This window comes from Gracilinanus agilis, chromosome 2 (assembly GCF_016433145.1).
Source record: "Gracilinanus agilis isolate LMUSP501 chromosome 2, AgileGrace, whole genome shotgun sequence".
In the NCBI taxonomy this organism is placed as follows: Eukaryota; Metazoa; Chordata; class Mammalia; order Didelphimorphia; family Didelphidae; genus Gracilinanus; species Gracilinanus agilis.
Genome location: NC_058131.1, coordinates 87,924,155 through 87,943,377, shown reverse-complemented (window position 1 = coordinate 87,943,377; position 19,223 = coordinate 87,924,155). Strand labels below are relative to the sequence as shown.

Here is a 19,223-nt window from a genome sequence, read left to right as displayed (position 1 = left end):
ATTAGTTGCTCTTTGAATGTCTGATAGAATTCACTTGTGAATCCATCAGGCCCTGGCGATTTTTTCTTAGGGAGTTCTTTGATGGCTTGTTCAATTTCTTTTTCTGATATGGGATTATTTAGGTATTCTATTTCTTCTGCTGTTAATCTAGGCAGTTTATATTTTTGTAAATATTCGTCCATATCTCCTAAATTGTTATATTTATTGCCATATAATTGGCCAAAATAGTTTTTAATGATTGCCTTAATTTCCCCTTCATTAGAGGTGAGGTCTCCTTTTTCATCTTTGATACTATCAATTTGGTTTTCTTCTTTCCTTTTTTTATTAGATTGACCAGTACTTTGTCTATTTTATCTGTTTTTTCAAAGTACCAGCTTCTAGTCTTATTTATTAATTCAATAGTTCTTTTACTTTCGATTTTATTAATTTCTCCCTTGGTTTTTAGTATTTCTAATTTAGTTTTCATCTGGGGATTTTTAATTTGCTCACTTTCTAATTTTTTGAGTTGCATGCCCAATTCATTGATCTCTGCCCTCCTTAATTTGTTAATATATGCACTCAAGGATATAAATTTTAATGGTTATTTTTAAGAGAACAATTGCAACGAAATGATGAGCTTAAAAGCTGGATTTTACTGGGTTAAGAAGAAAGTGAGAGGAGAGAGATTATTACTGGCATCTATTGAAAACCACCAATTCAGGTATCCATTTTATCAACTATTAAATCTTTGAGACCTACACTGAGAAGTTAAATGATTTGTACAGGATAAGAAAAAGAGGTTTGAGTCAGGCCTTGATTACCACTTTTCCTTGCTCCAAGGCCACCTCTTATCCCACTATTCTTTTAAGACACTTAAGAAATGTCTTCTGATATTCCTAAGTATATTTGGAGCAGAGTAAATATAGTATGATACCTGGCATCATGGAGGCCCTTAGTTTAAATTCTGTTTCAGATGTCTATTAACTGTATGAATCTGGATAAGTTACATAATCTCCTTTCACATTCTTTATTTATACAATGGCTACAATAATAGGAACCACCTCTCAGAATTTCATCAGGATCAAATGAAATCACATATAAACAACTGCTTTGTAAATCTGAACTTGGTCAGTTCCTGTAAGTGACAGGGTTAGGTAGAGGTTTTGGGGAGAGGGAAGAAGGAAAAGTAGGTGAAGAATTCAGTGAAAGACTTATAGAGGCAGAAATCAAAGATAAGTCTATAGCCAGTAAAATGTATTCCTTTTCATTGCTTTATCCAGGGTACTTTCAGCAGTTCCAAAATAGTAATAGAGCTCTGATTCTGCTGGTTTCCTAGGGAAAAGAGCTTTCAGTTCAGGAGTGGCAGAAGGTCAGTGGGGCAAGACATTCTAAGGAACTAACTTAGAGAAATATTAAAGTGGAGGACCATGGAGTCAAGGTTTCATTTTGGGTCAAGGGAAGCCAGAGCAGGTCAGCTGGCTTGGGAGAACAGGAATGATCTCAAGAACTGAAAGCCATGAAAAAGTAAATAATAAGTTTATTGGATGTGAAAGTTGGTAAGTTGAAGGAAAGTAGGCCTTAGACAGAATGCAGAAATAGAATTTTGGTCAATATATGCATTTCTCTTGCTTTATTTTATATGATATTACCATTTATATTTCAATGTATACATATAAAAGTAAAATATTTAACATAATATGATACCTATGATTCATTATATATAATAAATTATAATAAAATTTTATGCAAGAGGAACCTCACATTAGCTATGTCAAAAAATCTACATTTTTTTTCTTTTTTCTCCTTCCCTTCCACCCCTGTCCCTTCCTGAGAAATTAAGTAATATGATATAGATTATATATACATATATATATATTATAATACATATTTTCCTGTTTCAAGTTTTGAATTAAGACATATATTCCTTATACTAGAGAAAAATACACGGAGGGAATAAAGTGAAAAATGGTATGTTTTAATATGCATTTGGACTCCAGCTATATTTTTTAACCAGGGTGTTCTTTTTCTCTCTCTCCTTTTTTTTTCTTTTGTAATCACATAAGGCAAGGAAAATAAAAATTTGCTAAGTGAAAAAATAAAATTTAATTTAAAATTTAGATAACAGTCCTTCTTGGAAGAATAGGAATTTCAATATTTCCCCCCCTTCTTTGAAAAGTGAATTATAGATAGGATACAAAAATGAATCTAATAACCCATAACCCATAGTTAAAAATAATACTTGCTGCTATTTTCCTTTAATTTATTAATATTTACTCCAGTTTCTAATTTAGAAAGGCAGGATAATGTAGTGTCTACAGAACTGGCTCAGAATTAGGGAGACCCAGATGCAGATTCTGCTCCTGATAACCTACCTGCTTTATGACATTGATGAAGTCACTTGACTGCTATCCATCCATTTCTATTTGAACTTGGAACCATTGTTCTAGGCAAGTCTGTGACTATAATTTACATAGAAGGTACCAACCTACATTGGTAGATGAAGTTTCCTCATTTTTTATTTCATTAGACCCAGGAAATCTCAGGTCTATTCCCTATCCTATTTATAATTTAAAGGAGTATGATTGTCAGAGGAATAGTTAGAAACATTTTTCCCTCTTAGGAGTTTCCCTGTTGGGCTTCCTAAGGATTGACAAAGCCGTGGAGATAGGGAAACATTTGCCTAAGTGAGATAATGTACAGCCAGACCTAAAATTTAGACCTTTTGCACTATACTTGCACTAATTTATTTTTGATTGATTTAAAAATAAACAGGGGCAGCTGGGTAGCTCAGTGGATTGAGAGTCAGGCCTAGAGACAGGAGGTCCTAGGTTCAAACCCGGCCTCAGCCACTTCCCAGCTGTGTGACCCTGGGCAAGTCACTTGACCCCCATTGCCCACCCTTACCACTCTTCTACCTATGGGACAATACACTGAAGTACAAGGGTTAAAAAAAAATAAACAGAGATAATCTCTAAGAAGCATGTATTGGCAAATTAATGACCTTGAAAAAATGCCAAGAAAGACAATGTGTAAATATAACCGGGCGAGCAATGTTGTCACGAAGACCAGTGGTCATCTGCTTTGAAATGGATAGGAATGGTAGTATTTTGGGGGGGATGGGGTTGATTCTGATGGTTGCTTTTTTTTTTTTTCTTTAGTTGAGCTGAAAATTGAATTGAATCAAGTAGGCAGGTGGTACTGTTGTTTCAATTTGCTTTCATGCTCCTATGGTCACAGGTGGATACTTGATGTACCTAGCTACTGAATCATAGGTGTGAACGCCAAGTTAACAGTTATGCACAGCTGTTTTCAGCATTTAAAAAACTGTCAAATGGCCTGTAGAAAGTGTGTTCACATCTTGCCAAAGTTCTTTTCACATGTGTTTCACCCAGGCAAGTGTTTTTCATTATCTGTATGAGAAATTGCATAGCTGTGAATTCCAAAGCCAAAAACTATGTGTTTCAAAATCATTGGCATTTTCAAAAGATGTCAAAGGTGCCATTACAAAGTGTTACTTTTGTCTGAAAGTGTTGTCTGAGTGTTGTGAGACTTTGGGGGAACTGCTTCCTGAAGCCTTGACAAAGCTGCCTGGTACCAAACTCATATGTGCAAAATTTTGTGTAAGTGCAAATATGAACCAATAAGGATTGGATTTTTTTGCTGAGTATCTACCAATTGGCTTTCAGTTGATTTCAAAATGAAGATAATCACTAAGAAGCAAGTATTTGCAAATAAATAAGATTGAAATGAGTAAACTCATTTAGAAAATTATTTGCCGACTGAATACATAAGTGAATGAAGGAATGTAATCATGAATAAGTGTCTAACATTTGGTTACTCTTAGGCTCGTATCTATGAGGTGGACTTATAAAACATGATTTGTGTTTGTAGTAATTCTACTCTTGGAAGTTTCATTATGAAATGACTTATGCTTATTGCAATCCTCCAGCAGTGGTTTGGAGTTTGAACCCCCTGCCTTGTGTTAATAAAGATCTTTCTCCTATATGGTTTCCATTTCATCTTCATTCTCAAAACAAAAACTATTGTAAGGACAGCCAACCACAAGTATTTATGGGAAATAAAATTATATATGTGTAAGATTAAAATTAATATACAAAACTCCAAGTATTATATTTTATAAGATTTACTAATAATCACTTGAAGTTGAGGAAATAGAAAAAGCTGAGTAAAGAAGAGTTTTTCCCAGAGCGTGCAAGTGGGGAGAGAGAGAGAGAGAGAGAGAGAGAGAGAGAGAGAGAGAGAGAGAGAGAGAGAGAGAAAGAGAGAGAGAGAGAGAGAAAGAGAGAGAGTTACAGAAACTTTTATCTAGAAAACATAATGACTTAACATGGGGATGAAAGAAGAATGCTGGGAAATGAAATCCAAGGGCATAAAATTCTAGTTACACATTTGACAAATGTGGCCTTTAACAGGATTAGCACACACAAACATAAACATAAACAACTAAACAAAATTAAGGCAGAAGTAGGATAAGAACTGTCTGTTCCTCACTTTAGCTGGTTTATCTCATCAGTTTCTGCTATTAGAGAGTCTTCATTAAAACAGTCATACACATCACTCCACTTGTCTATGTAGAAGCTTCATGGTTTCTCAGGTCTTAAAGAAGGAAACTGCATTATGTAGTCAAAGTCTTGATTACTGACATTAGATGACCACTAGCTGTCCCTCTTCTACATCTTCTTTTCTCTGTGTGGACCCCAAACTCCTGTCTTACTTGGTAGGGAAAATCTCCCTCTCTTCTCAGGGATGACCTCCTCACTTTTCCTTTTTTACCCCCCAAACGGGAAGAATTTTAAATTCTTTTTTGTGTTTGTGTGTTTTGTGTTGAACTAATTCCTTTCCAGAGGTTGTTACAAATGAATAAAGTAAGAAATATTTATTGGAGATGTTACAATTTATCACTGTATTGTGTGCTCTAAAACTTACTCAAACATATTAAGACTGTCTATGACCTTAAAAAGGTAAACTTGTAGGTGGTAAGATTAAACTAATTTATGTTAAATAATAAATGGATTAATCTCCAAAACAAGATAATGATGGCTACTCCTCTTCTTCCTCCTCCTTTTCTTTTTCCTCCTCCTCCTCCTTCTATAATTACCCTTACCATCACCACAACCATCAACTAACATTTATAACAGTGCTTTAGATTTGCAAGGAAATTAAAAATATTAGCCCACTTTTCAACAACCTGGGAGGTAGAGACAACTGGAAAAATGTATGGCAGAAACTAGGCAAAGACCAACATCTCACACCATATGCAAAAGTAAAGTGAAAATGTATACATGACTTAGAAATAAAGGATATAAACAAATTAGAGAGGCATAGACTAGTTTACCTGTTAGATCTATGAATAAAGAAAGAATTTATATCCAACCAAGACACAGAGAACATCATGAGATACAAATAGATAACTTTGATTACATTAAATTTAAATAGTTTTGCACAAACAACACTAATGCAACCAAGATTAGAAGGGTAATAATAAACCGAGAAAAATTTTGTAGCAAGTATCTCTAACAAACATCTCATTTCTCAAATATATAATGGAGTCAAATTTTTAAGAGTACAAATCATCACCCAATGACAAGTGGTCAAAGGATATAAAAACACAATTATGATATGAAGAAATTAAAACTATCTTTAATCACATGAAAAAATTTTCCAAATCACCATGAATTTAAGAAATCCAATTAAAACAATACCTATCAGAATGACTAATATGACAAAAGAGGAAAATAATAAATGTTGGAGAGGATGTGGAAAAATTGGGACACTGAACTTATAACATGAGCAATTTGAGAGCATGCCAAAAGGACCATAAAACTGTGTATAGGCTTTGATGCACTAATAAATACCACGACTAGGGCTGAATTCCAAAGAGATCAAAGATAGTGGAAAAGGACTTACTTGTACAAAAAAAGTTCACAGAAAGTCTTTTTGTGGTGGCAAAGCACTAGAAACTGAAGGGATTTCTATCAATTGGGTAATAACTAAACAAGTTGTAAAATAGGAGTATTATTGGGCCATAAGAAAAGACAAGATGATTGCAAAAAAACAAAACAAAACAAAAAAAAAAACAACTGAAAAGAATTGTATGAAGTGAGTAGAACCAGGAGAACATGAATAACTAACTGTGAATGCTTAACTATTATCAGCAAAACAAGGATCTAGAACTGTGATGGTGAATTTATGGCCAAAGATGGCACACAGAGACTTCTCTGTGGATACATGTACCTCTCTGGCAGAGTTAGTTATTAAGAAGTTAGAGGGATTTCCATGCCTCCTTGCCCTTCTGTGCTTACTTCTTTGCCTGAGCAGAGCATTCAGGCTACTCCCTTCCCTTTCTCCCTCTCTTGTCTGGCTTAGGGCTCCCATGACCCTCCTCCTTCTGGATAGGAAGCTGAGACTATGTGGGAGACTGGTCATGAAGGTGATGGAAGCAGCGGCTATAGAAGCTTTAGATCTTGGTTAGATACTGAAGAAGCCAAGATCATCCACTGTATACTGAGCCATCACCAGTTGTATTTACTTTCATCTTGTCACTATACTTCTTTGACTCTGGAAGAGAGAGTGAACCTGATGACATTCCACTTCAATGCAATTTGTGCTTGATTTAACAGACATCACTCATGCCATTTTATTATTTTACTTTTTCATTTCATATTTTACTCCTGCTTCAAAGTCTTATGTTAAGCAAGTGACAAAACAGCACATGCTGCTATATTTGGAGCTGTAGTCACAACCTTGCATGTAGGTAGCCCAGGACTGAGGGTTATCTTCTCACTGGACCAAAGCAGTAGTGTGATTTGGCAGCTCCCTGGGTATATAAGCAGCCTTTTTAAAGGACCTCACTGCTTACCTCTTAGCAGAAAACTAGTGCTAAAAAAGGTAGTGTACCAAGCATTTTATAAACATTATTTGAATATGAGATAACAGCAAATTTGAGTAGGATTTTAAAAAGAAATGGCAAATTATATGGCAGTATAGATTTATGGAATGATGGAAGGTTGTTGAATGAATGTACACTTGATGCTCATTTTGGGAAAATGAATCACTATTGTCCACTTTTGGGTAATTTTGAAAGTACACTAAATGTGAAGGACACTTTGATGAACATGAAAGAAAATTACAATCATATCCAGCCATAAGCTCAGTTTAAAGACCCTATCATTACCTATTCACTTGATTGTGTTCCTAAACATCACTGAATTCTTTACAACATTTTCCCCTTTACAATCCATTAAAATTTCTCCAATGTGAAGAAAAAAGCAACGAATGAGAGGAAAGTACCAATACACATTTTCTTCTTGGTTGGTTTTTGTTGTTTAACTAATTTGCCAAATGAAAATGTTGGTCTTTACAGCAGGGAAACATGAAAAAGAATACAATTGCCTACCAAGGAAGGATTTAAAAAACAAAACAAAACACCTTTCACCAATTTCTGGAGAGCTTAGACTCTCAAAATGACAGGAGCAGTTAAAGACTGATAATGTTCTGAACAAAAAAAGGTGACCTCACAGGAGGTTCATAAGATCAGAGAACTAGAGGTAGAAGAGACTTCAAAGATATCTATTCTAATACTTTATTTACAGTTGAAGAGATGGAGGCACCAGGGGATTAAGTGATTTGTACCACTTTGTAAAGACAATCTAAAGGCAATCTAGAGGCAACATGACCAGCTGAAAAGACAACTGGCCTCCAAGTCAAGAAAGAAAAAGAAAGGCTCAAGTCCAGATTTTGATATGAACTATATGATCTTAGGCAAGTCACTTCACCTGTCTCAGCCTCAGTTTCCCATCCATAAAACAATATCTACTATACAATATTGTTTTGCTGACTGAATAAGATAAAATATGTAAAGCACTTAAAAAAAAAAAACCAAAACCTTACCTTCCGTCTTGTAGTCAATACTGTGTATTGGCTCCAAGGTAGAAGAGTGGTAAGGGCTAGGCAATGGGGGTCAAGTGACTTGCCCAGGGTCACACAGCTGGGCAGTGTTTGAGGCCAGATATGAACCCAGGACCTCCAGTCTGGCTCTCAATCCACTGAGCTACCCAGTTTGTCCCCTGTAAAGCACTTTTGAAGATCTTTGAGTGTTATTAAAATGTCAGATATTATTATCATATATGAAGAATGTGAGGAAGAGTTATTTGCCCAAGGGTATATGGAAAATATAGAGGCTACATAGAATAATGGTTTCTCCAGCCAGGGAGATGTGGGTTCAATTTCCACCTCTAAAATACATTGACTATGTGATACTGGATAAGTCATTTAATCACTTAGTAATTCAGGCCAGTAGAATCAAACTCAAATAGAAAGGAGTGTCACTAAACCATACATAAAAATCTCCATGGGTCACATACAGAATGAGAAAAAAATACAAATTAACATTTTCTATATTCTATTGTATTTTTATTTATTTTGTCAAATATTTTTCCCATTAAAGATCCTTATATTGACTCAATATTAAGTATTAATTTCATGACCATCATAGCACCTCTTTACGTTATCACACAATCACCAGAATTATCAACTGTTTTTAAAACTAAAAAAAGCACAGTCCAATATTTATAACTTGCACACTCTTACAATATAGAAACTAGGTGCGAGAAGTATGGAGTTACTAAAATGGAAGCCTGTAGATTTGACAAATATGCCAAGTCATGTTTTAGACAATTCCATTCAACTGGCAAATACTGTTGAAGCAAAATACTCAACACAGCAGGAAATAAAGGACAAAAAAGCATCCTTTAACCAAATAAACATCTGATATTTTCTTTCCCTTTAAGAATACAAGTAAGGTCAAACGGATACATGTTTGCCTATGACGATCTTGCTAACTACTACACAATATCTGATGTCCTGTTAGGATTAGAGTTTAAGAGAGCCATAGTTACAAGAGGCATCTACTGTGATACCTAAAACTTCCTTTTGGCAATCATTATTGAATTTGTTTGTCTTAAATAGCGAACAAGGGAAGATGGCCTCATGTTTCCTTTTCAATAGTTTGTTGAGGATCAGGTGGCTTTCAAGCAGTATGGAGGGTTCTAAACTTTAGCAGTTCAGAACATTCTGTTGCGTTTGAGTTGGTGAGTTTGGAATGACATCGCCATGTTGGGCTGAGGTAAGCTTTCTAGTTCCACCATTTTCCAAGTGGGGTGCTATTTTTTTTTCTGATATCTACATCATGGAGTCCATTTCTTCTTCTACTAGCATTCGATTCGCTGCTTACATGAGTAGGAAAGCCTGGAGTACTTGAAGGAATGTTTATACTGCCATTGCGCCACCAAGACGAAGCAGAGCTGTGCCTCTATGGAAGGGCTGCAAATCAGTCTCTACAGATGAGCTAGTTTCTGGTGAAGTAACTCAGAGGATACTACAGTTAGTCTTGAGGGAGCTCTATAGTTTTGTGGAGGAGGATCTTTTCCACAGAGGAAGCTGATCAAGTCTTCTCTGTGAATACTTCTGCGTTTTTTTTTTTAACTCATGCTAACACAGCCTTATTGTGTCACTGATAGCCAATTTGAATTCCTAGATCAAAATTTCGTTGATGGGTATCCATGCTTTCTTTGTAGAAGTTGGTAATGGCAGGGAACCCGGAGGAAAAGTCCTTGCTGTTAACAACTTGATCTCCAACAGAAGCCCCTCTCATGGGCTGGAGGGCTTCACATGCTCTGTAGCCCAGGGTCCCTCCCTCCTCCCGCATTCCTACCCCCACTCCGGGAGGAGCTTCGCCATCTTGGGTAAGGAAGGAGGGAATTCTGGGTCAGGTCCCATCCTTTAGAAGGCAGGGCTTCCCCCTCAAATATTTTCAAATTATATTTTAAGTTCCTTTGAGGCAGTGTCATGGGCCAGATGTAGGCAGAGCTTGCCTGTTTAACACCTCTGGTCTAGACAACTGTGTAAAACTATAATTTGCAGAGAAAGGGAATTTGGTCACTTGGGTATTCCAGATGTAAATGAATAAATGATTCTAATCCCTGTGCCTATCCCCAGAGGTACTACTAGAGACAACATTTATATTCAAAGCTTCTATAGTAAAAGCAATTCAGAATTATACCCCCAAAGTTATAAAACCTGGCAGTCTTTGGCTCAGCTAAACTCTGAAAGAATCAAAAGACAAAGATCTTTAAATATGAAAATATTCACAGTAGCTTTTTTTATGCCTCAAATCAGAAACTAATAGATTGTCTTTCTATTGTGAAATGACTGAACATTTTATGGCACAAGAATATAATATAATAATATTTTGTAAAAAAAAAAAAGACCAACTGAGTAGTTTTTAGAGGAAATTGGACTCAGTTCATGATGAAAGGAAATTAATTTGAACCAATAGAACAATTCTGAGAATGATGGCATGATAGTGCTAAAACTTTAAAACTCTCATTAGTGCAGTGAGAAACAATGAGTAGAGAAGACTGATGATGAAACCTGTGATGAACATCAAATGCAAAAAGAGATTTCCTAAACTGATTAATGTGGGAATTTATTTTGCTATACTAAACCTGTTTATAATGAGTTTTTTATTTTTCATTTATTCTTATTGTTCTTCAGAAGGGTACAATAGGATAGACATACTATGTCCATGTAAAAAACTATTTTTAAAATGTAAAAGAAAAGTTCCTGACACAAACAAAAATTATCTCAGGAATTCTGATTTTAGAGCCAGTATTTATTCCTTTGTAATATCCTCTTATCTTATGTCCAAAGATGGCACCTTTGAATGATGCAATTCACAGTGAGGAAGGGAATGTATATTTAATGTGATGGTTCTTAGCTGTTGATACTGACATTTTCATTCAATGTAGCCTAAAATTTGTTTGAACATCTCATGTGAATGTTAGGAATAGATGAATCTAAAATGAACACAATGAGTATTGAGAAGATATTTTTGTCAGCAGAAGTCTTTCCTCTTCCTTGAAATATATCAAGTTGACATTGAAGAACTAATCTCCATTTCAGAGATGAATTTTGCTCTTATGAGTAAAATCCCCTTTCTTTACTTTTGATTATTGGTATGGATTTTTCTTGGCCTATAACTAAATCCTCTTTCTGGGAAGGTCTACAAAGGAGATAATGACCTAGGGCAGTGATGGGCAAACGTTTTTAAAGAGGGGGGCCAAAGGAAAGGAAATGTTCATCTGTCAGTCTGTTTCTAAGAAATGTTCATCTGTCAGTCTTTTTCAAAGTTTTATTGTATTGTATCCTACTCATTGTATTTGTCAGATTAGGAATAATGTCACCCAGCCAGATAGAACATTTCAGGGGGCCATATCTGACTCATGTTCTGTAGTTTGCTCATCACTGACCTAGGGGAATAATAAAACCAGTTCTAATAGATTTAAATTTTCTGTGATCTGATTTTGAGAATCTGATTTCCTATGATCTGATATTTTAAATTCTGACCAATGTTTAGTACATTTAGTAAAGACTTTTGAGTTTAGATTAGAATCATTAGTAGGCTTTAAACCTAGCCAACATAATGACAATTATTTGTATTTGGTATATTAAAATAGGCACAGGAAAAAATAATCAATGATAATTAAGTAGTGTCCTGTTTGTAATATAATTCTATGTGGTCCTCAAGAACTCATAAATGGAGAAACCAAATATCAAACCCAGAGAGAAGTAGAAATGCCAGTTATGATGGTGTCTTAGAAACTGATAAGAAAATCTTAATCTCTGCCCAATCTATTGAGTACAGAAGATGCAGAACAGAAAGTAGAAATGTAGGCCCATATTGAAACATTAGTATTTAACCCAAATGAAACAAAATTAAATATGCATCTCATATTTATTTTTAAAATGAAATGGTATCTTTTAAAAATATTTATAAGACTTTGCTTTATTCTTGACTATTGTTTTTACGTCAAATTGTTTTAAATAAATCCATTTACCACTCCTCTACCCAAATAATCTTTTTGTCCTAAAAGAAAAGAGGAGAAAATGGTTCAGCAACACTTATAATGAATAAACCACATCTGGATATATATTTAATATTCTAGACCTATAGTCACCCATCTCTATGATAAAGAAAAAGGAATATATTTTCTTAATTTTTCCTTAATTTCTCCAGGGCCTTATCATTCTTCCCTCTGATGTGCTCTACTCTGCCTCAATTTACCTTTTGTGTCTTTGCTATATAGAATAAGCCTGCTTTTTATTTGTATATCTAGAATTAACATAATGCTTATAGTATTCATACTTATTGAATTAGTTATGTATTTTATTTTCCAGGTTATATTTATTTAGTTATATATTAATTCATATATCAGTCCCTCCTCTGAGGTATGTTTTTTTCCTGAACATTATTTGATTGTAACTGCTTTCATCATTGTATAGGACTAAGTGCTTCAACCTTAAGAAAGAGTTCCTTAGTTTCTCATTTTTCTTTTTTTTTTTTTTTAATTCTTTAATCTCTATTCCTTGGCACACAATTCTTTTCTTCCTATTTTTTCTCTTGGTGCTAAGCACACAATTTTCATTTACTGACTTGATTAAATGACCAATTAGAAGGAACTAGTGTATTTACTTTTTCCTTGCAGTTTATATTCTTTTCTGCATAATGTAGAAATTTTCTTGGAAAGTGGATTCTCAAGTACAGTTATACTAAGTAATCAAGGAAAAAGATTTATAGAATATCAAGCCTATGTAAGATATATTTATGTAAATATATATTATCATATGTCTATATTATTACTTCAATTCTAGGTCTATCTTTATCTCTATGTCATCTTTATATATTTTCCATTGTCTACCTTCTTTGGACAGCCTTCACAATGGTTTTTGTCATGTATGGCTTGTGGGTGTGTGTTTGTGTGTTTGTATTTAGTCAGGTCAGGATCCGCTACTCTTTCCAAGTTTACCTTCTTTACTTCTATTTGTCTTTCTTCATATTAACATATTAATACTGAGAATTGTTTTAGGAATGGTAGCAAATTTGTTCTGTTTTGTGTCCATTTGTTGTCATCTGTTTCATCTATAAGTATATTTGAAATATTCTGGCTTAGTTGAATCTCACACACTTTTTCTAAAAGCTAATTTTACCATCCACAGCTTTTTTTTTTTTGGAATTAATGTGGCTCATAATCTTTAACCTGATGAAGAATATTCTATAATGAGTCTTTATTGAACTGAACTTGGCTCATCTGTGGCTGAGTCTACTCAAAATATTTCCATTTTGACAAGGCCTAGTAGAGTTTTCCTATCCTCATAGACTGCGGGATCACCTTCAGTCAGTTATTAAAAAAAGTCATTGATGGAAAATTAAATTTTAATAATCTGATGGATATATGAATTTCATTAGTATTTTTCTTTTGTCAAAAGTTTCTCCTTATTCCTGTTCATTCTCCATTGAGTTTTGAAAATAATCTCCATAAAGTAAACTTCTAGCTATGCCACACATCCCCTTCCCTATTAAATTCCAAAAGTTCTCTATCTTCTCCAAGGACAAATATAAAATTCTCCATTTTGCTTTCAAACACTTTCATAACTCCTTGTCCCCCCACCTCCTGGTCTGGCCTTTCCAAGTCTTACATCTTATTCTGTGATCCAGTGATACTAGCTTCCTTGCTAAAATTCAAACAAGAAACTCATTGCAGCTTCTTTGCCTGTAACCTGTGTCTGGAATGCCCCACTTCTTCTCTGCCTCTGGATTTCCTTTAAGTCCCAGCTAACTTTCTACATTTGAAAGGAAGTAGTTCCTGTCCTTTCTTAATTCTAGTGCCCACTCTCTTTAGATTTTCTACAATTTATTCTACATATATTTTATTTGTATATAATTGTTTTCATGTTAATGCCTCATTTAAATGTGAGTGAGCTCCTTCGAGGTGGAGACTGTCTTTTGCCTTTCTTCATATCTTCAGTACTTAGTATAGTACCTTGAACATAGTAGATATTTAATACATGTTTGTTATTTTGATATGAATATGCATGTAATTATATAATGTTCCTGAATATTTGATATTTAGTACTTTCCTCTAAAACAACTCGAAGCAGTACCAGATCTTAAACTGTACTATAAAGCAGTGATCATCAAAATAATCTGATACTGGCTTAGAGATAGAAGAGTGGATCAATGGAATAGACTAGGGGTAAATGACCTCAACAATCTAGTGTTTGATAAACCCAAAGATCCTAGTTTATTGAATGAGGCTCACTCTTACAAAACTGCTGGGAAAATTGCAAAAGTTTGGCAACAATTAAGCTTAGAACACTGTCTCACACCTTTCCTAAGAGAAGTTCAAAATGGGTATACAATTTAAACATAAAGACTGATATTATAAGTAAATTAGGTGAACATAGAATAGTATACATGTCAGATCTATGGATAGGAGAAGAATTCAAGACAGAATAAGAGATAGAGAACATTACAAGATGTAAAATGAATAATTTTGATTATTTTAAATTAAAAATTTTGTACAAACAAAACCAATGCAACCAAGATTAGAAGGGAAGCAACAAAGTAGGGAAAAATTTTTATAACAAATTACTCTGACAAAAGGTTGAATTTCTCAAATGTTAGAGAACTAAATCAAATTTATAAGAAATCAAGTCCTTCCCCATTTGAGAAATGGTAAAGGGATGTAAATAGACAGTTTTGGGGTGAAAAAATCCAAACTGTCAATAATAATATAAAAACATTCTAAATTAGAATTTATATCTCCTGATTAGTGAAATTCAAATCAAAACAACTCTGAGGTACCACTTCACATTTAGCAGATTGGCCAGTATGGCAGTAAAAGAAAATAATAAATGTTGGAGGGTATGTGGTAAAATTGGGACACTATTATTGCTGGTGGAGTTGTGAATTGATCCAACCATTCTGGAAGGCAATTTGGAATTATGACCAAAGGACGCATATGCTTTGATCCAGTAATATCACTATTAGTTTTTTATCCTCTATTTTAAAAAATGGGAAAGGATCTAATTGTAGGAAAATATGTATAGCTGCACTTTTTGTAGTGGCAGCAAGTTGGAAACTCAATTGGGGAATGGCTGAATAAATTGTGGTATATGATGGTGATGGAATACTATTGTGCTATAAAGAAATAGGAAGTTGTTGATTTCTTTAAGGACTGGAAAGATCTACATAAGCTGATATGGAGTGAAATGAGGAGTCAGGAGACCATTAAACATAGTAACTGAAACACTGTGGAATGAACAAATGTAATAGACTTTGTTACTAATAGTAATGAAATGATCCAGGACAATGCTAAGAGACCTATGAGAAAGAATGCTATCCATGGTTAGAGAAAGAACTGTTGGAGTAGAAATGCAGAAGAAAACAGAAGATCTATCATATGTTTATAAAATCATATGATTTTGGGTTTTGATTTTAAAAAGATTACTCTATTACAAAAATGAATAATATGGAAAGAGGTTTTGAGTGATGATACATGTATAACCCAGTGGAATTGCTTGTCAATTCCAGGAGGTGGGAGGGAAGAGGAGAGGGAGACAACATAAATCATGGAAGAATGGAAAAATATTTTTAAAAAGCTCAAAATTTGACTGAGCATCCCATGTGAGTTTTATGAAAAAAAGAAAATTTTATGAAGTTGAAAGTCAAGAATATTTGTATATGTAAGTCATTATTTCTTGTGTCTGGTTCTTTAGTACAAAAAACATAATGGTATATATGGAACAATTCATCCAATCTTTGATATATTTTTGTATATACCTTGTATTGTGATATCTAGGTAAAACATTTGGACACTTTTTGGTACTTGTTTTTATAGTATTCCAAATTCTAATCTTTCTATTATAGGATAATTTTGTCTCCACTTTACCACATTTATGCCTTTACTATCTCCTTTTTCTCTTTGCAGTTGCTAATACTTCTAGAACTCTGTGGCAAAGGAGTCATTCTTGATTGTCCTTTATTTTTCCTGGAAATGTTTATATTATTTCTCCATTGAAAATAATGACAATCTAATGGGAAATACAATCCATTTTAAAAGGTTAAAAAGTAAAGGTTTAAAAGGTAAAAAAAATCCATTTATAAGAGAGCTAATAGGAAAAGAAGCAATAGAATTGGGAAATGGGGAGCAAAAGAAGGAAATAAAGTACTATAGCTAAGCAGAAAATTATGAGATCTCTGATGACCACCCTTTATCCCCTTCAAATGCAGTGAAGGAGGTGCCCTAGGGGTAGGTAGTACTAAGAAGGTTTAAGTTGCTGACTTGATTTGATTATGTATTTGGATGAATAACACTTTCTAAGATAAGGTAATATATTAATATACAAATTTCTCCAAGAGGAAAATGATTAAGTCCAGTCTCTTAACAAAGACAAGCCTAGGGAATAGATTACAGAGTAGAGAAAGCACTCAGCTGAACTCATCTAAGATTCTCCTAGAAACAATTTTAAAAGAATGCCCCTGTAGTGGCAGAGCCAACAAATTGTTAGAGTGAGACATTCTTTCAGCCCAAGACAACTTAGGATGCCATAAAGAGATATTTCTGGATTGAGGCTAGCCTAGAGATCACAGAGATTATTAAAATAAGAAAACAATGTAATATGCTTCAGTTGAAGTTAAAAAGGGAGATGTAGGATTCATGATCTCTGACAAAGCAAAAATAATAATAAACCTAAGTAAAAGGGATAAGCAGAGGAATTACATCTTGCTAAAGGACATCATAGGGAATGAAATAATATCAATACTAAACATATATGCACTAAATAGCATAGCATCCAAATTCTTAAAGAAAAAGAGAAAAGAATTACAGGAGGAAGTAGGCAAAAAATTATTCTAATGAAACACCTCAACTTTCTCCTTTCAGAACTAGATAAATGTATCCATAAAACAAATAAGAAAGAATTCAAGGAGATGAATAGAATTTTAGAAAAATTAGACATACTAGACCTTTGAAGAAAACTGAATGAGAATAGAAAAGAGTGTACTTGTATCTTCTTTATACATGTAACCTCCAAAAATTGACCATTTATTAGAGTATAAAAACCTCACAGCCAAATGCAGAAAAGCAGAAATGTTAAATATCTGTTTTATGACCATAACATAATAAAAATTTCATTCAATAAAGGGTCATGGAAAATATGAAAAATTAGTTGTAAATTAAATAATATAATCCAAAAATAAGTCAATCAAGTAATATATCATTTAAATAATCATTTCAGCAAATATAATGAGAACAAGGCAAAATATCCCTAAAGTTGTTGTATGAAACCAAAGCAGTAGTTAGGGGGACATTGATATCTCTAAATGTGTACAACAGTAAAAAGAAGGAGCAAATAAATTTGGCATGCAATGTAAAAAAAAAATAAAAACTAGGAAAAGAACAAAATTTGAAATTTGAACCAAAAAAATTAGAAAAACTGAAAATCAGAGTGGAGATTAAGAAAACTAAAAGTTAAAAAATTCCCCAGTCATTGATTTAATAAATAAAACTGAGTTGGCCTTTGAAAAGACTAATGAAATAGATAAACAATTGTTTAATTTAATTAAAAAGAGAAAGAAGAATACCAAATTGCTAGTATCAAACAGAAAGAGGTTCAAACATTCAAAAAAGTTAAGAATTGTCAATAAAATTGACAATCTAAATGAAATGAGTGAATATTTAAAACATTAGATTTGAAAATACCCTTTACCTTGTAAGTACATTTAGAAACCAAACATTATTTTACAATTGTTTTCTGACATGCAATTCAGATTCTCTCTCTCCATCTCTTCCTCTCTCCCTCCCCTGGGGAAAGAAGTGGTCTTTTATAGGTTATACTAGTGCTTTTATGCAATATATATTTCTCATAATGTGACAGAATACACATAACATACTCATGAAAAAATTGTGAATAATGGCTTGTTTTATCTGCAATCTGATTCCAATAGTTCCTTCTTAAGTTTTGGAATGTATTTGTTTTTATCATGGTTCCCTTTGAGTTATCTTGGGACCTTGTTTTGCTGATAAAAAATTTAGTCCTTCATATTTAATTGTCTTATAATATTTCTATTGTTATTTATACTGTTCTGATCACTCTCACTTCACTTTGCTCTAGTTCATATAAGTTTTTCCAGGTTTTTATGAATTTATCTTCTTCATCATTTCTTAAGGCACAATAGTATTCCATTACAACCAGGTACTACAACTTGTTCATCCATTCACCAATTGATGGATACCCCCTCATTTTCCAGTTCTTTGTAACTACAAACATTTTTGTATAAGTAGGTCTTTTTTTCCTACTTCTAATCTCTCTGAGATACATACTTAGTAGTGGTATTGTTGGGTCAAAGGATCTGCATACTTTTATGGCTCTCAGAGAATGGTTTTCAACTTGTTCTACAGAATGGTTGTTATTAGTTCAAAGGTTCACCAACAGTGTATTAGTGTTTCAATTTTTCCACATCCCTTCCTACATTTATCATTTTCCATTTTGGTTATATTAGCCAATCTGATTACTGTGAGGTGGTCTCCCAGGGTTGTTTTAATTTACATTTCACTAATCAAAAGTGATTTGGAGTGGAGCATTTTTTCTTATAATTATATGTAGTCTTATTTTCTTCATCTGAGAAATGCCTGTTTGTAAACATTGACCATTTATCAATTGTAGAATGCTTTGCATTCCAAAAAATTTTATTTCATTCATTTATATACATATATATATACATATATATTCTATGTATTTCTATGTATTTGTCAGAGGAACCAGTAACAATTTTTTTCTTAATTTAGTTCCCTTCTAATCTTGATTACATTGGTTTTGTTTGTGCAAAACCTTTTAAATTTAATGTAAACAAAGTTATCTGTTTCACATCTCATAAAGAACTCTATGTCTTGTTCTGACATAAATTCTTCCCTTACCTATTGATCTGATAAGTAAACTCTTCTATATGTCTCTAATTTGTTCATGGTTTCATTCTTTATTTTTCATTATTGCTTGAGCTCTTTTTGCTTTTTGGAATATTCTATTTCATTCTCCATTTCTCAGCTTTTGATAATGAGAAAATAATCCTGCGTTATTCAAGTATATTTTCCTTCATACAAAAATATTTTTCTTTTTATTGCTTGCAAAATTTGGTGTTTGTTATTAAAATTGGTAAATTTAGATACATTCCTTGGAATTTGAAACATTATTATTTGTGGATTTCATCAGTACTGTATCTGTAGTCAAAGATTATGGAAAGTTTTCTCCTTTCATTCATTATAATATAGCATTTGAGATTTTACTGTAATTGTTTTTGGAGATTATCTTGCGGATTATATTAT

The 19,223-nt window shown here is 33.4% G+C and overlaps 1 pseudogene; it reads right to left on the bottom strand.

The window, feature by feature from the left end:
• Window positions 1-9,054: 9,054 nt before the first annotated feature.
• LOC123233317 lies at window positions 9,055-9,706 on the bottom strand (annotated as a pseudogene).
• Window positions 9,707-19,223: the final 9,517 nt, after the last annotated feature.